Below are 1,614 nucleotides of genomic sequence, written 5' to 3' on the forward strand. Positions count from 1 at the left end.
TGGTCTCAAAATATCCACTACTGTCTTGACCTAATACTTGAAAATTTCACAATTAATAAACCTATGGGGTTATGACATTAAATGCTTAAGTATTATAATTGCATTATATGTGAAACCTACTCCATTAAATCATAATCACCATTATCACAATGGCACCAATTAAGTTATCACATCGGGTTACCCACCCATCTAAAAGACACAGGAACAAGTTGGCGAGCTTTATGCAAGAAAGAGAGAACAGGGACAGTGTAGAAGAGAAGTTAAAGAAGCTTTGAAAACCACAAAGAGCTAGTTGTTTGATCGCAAGAAGTATCAAATCAAAGACTGGGGATGGTGTTTTTTGTTTTTGTTTCTGTTTTTAGGTGTACAGGAAGTAGAATTTATTGGTGAGTATTAAGAGGGGGGCAGCATATTGGAAGCCCTCGTGAGTGCAGGGCCCGCCATTTGTCCAGAGGACCACGATTGAGGATGTACTTGACCCCACAGCCATCTGGGATGAGCCGCTTTTCAGCCACCATGTCTTCAAATTCATCAGCATTGAACTTGGTGAAGCCCCACTTTTTTGAGATGTGGATCTTCTGGCGGCCAGGAAACTTGAACTTGGCCCTGCGCAGGGCCTCAATCACATGCTCCTTGTTCTGCAGCTTGGTGCGGATGGACATGATAACTTGGCCAATGGAACCCTGGCCACAGTGCCCTGGGGCTTTCCAAAAGCACCTCGCATGCCTGTTTGGAGCCTGTCAGCCCCAGCACAGGACAACATCTTGTTGATGCGGATGACGTGGAAGGGGTGGAGCCGCACCCGGATTATGGAAGCCATCCTTGCCGCAACTTTTTACCATGTGCTTATTGGCACAAATTTGGGCAGCCTCCAGGGCTTCAGAGGACAGCTGCTCATGTTCATCTGACACCTTGTGGCCACAGAGCAGAAACTCATCCACTTTTGCCTTCTTCCGCCCTAGGTCAAAGATGCGAATCTTGGCATCAGGAACACCTCGGCAGAAGCGAGACTTTGGGTACGGCTTGTTCTTACAATACCGGTAACAACGGGCGGGGCGGCGGCCCATGGAGACACCAGGATCTTCAGTGGCGCGCCGAAGGGAAAGAGGGGGATGGTGTTCTTAAAGGCGATAACAAATGGCCAACTAGTAGCTCTACTTTTAGGTAGCCCGTGTCCAGATTATTGCAGTTTTAGATATGATACACTGAAAAGTGTTCCTGTGTATTAAAGACTTACTTTATTTTTTGTATATAATCTAGTTTTTCTTCTATAAGTTAGGATATGAATAATCATCGTTTTAAGATTTTGGAATGTTCTGAGGAAAGCCATGGGTAGCTGTACAGATTGAGATTTACTTTTATACATCCAAATAAATCCACAAGGAAGAGAAAAACATATTTTATGTGTTAGTCAGTAGAATTGGGACTTCAGTATTGTTTGGAAAACCACTCAGGTTCATGATGCAATGAAGCAGGCATCACTAAGGTTTGGCAAAGAAAATATCCTTGGTTAAAATCTCTTCTTTAGAAACCCAAATAATCACACTATATTCCTCAGACAGTATGGATTATAATATATAAAGACTAAAAATGTAATACATAGGAACCTGATAA

The 1,614-nt window shown here is 43.1% G+C and overlaps 1 pseudogene across 1 annotated transcript; it reads right to left on the reverse strand.

Moving 5' to 3' along the window:
- Positions 1-355: 355 nt before the first annotated feature.
- On the reverse strand, positions 356-1,103 carry LOC126932224 (60S ribosomal protein L10-like; annotated as a pseudogene). The gene has a single exon (XR_007718143.1). The product of XR_007718143.1 is annotated as a 60S ribosomal protein L10-like (transcript).
- Positions 1,104-1,614: the final 511 nt, after the last annotated feature.

Source organism: Macaca thibetana, chromosome 12 (assembly GCF_024542745.1).
Source record: "Macaca thibetana thibetana isolate TM-01 chromosome 12, ASM2454274v1, whole genome shotgun sequence".
Taxonomy (NCBI): domain Eukaryota; kingdom Metazoa; phylum Chordata; class Mammalia; order Primates; family Cercopithecidae; genus Macaca; species Macaca thibetana.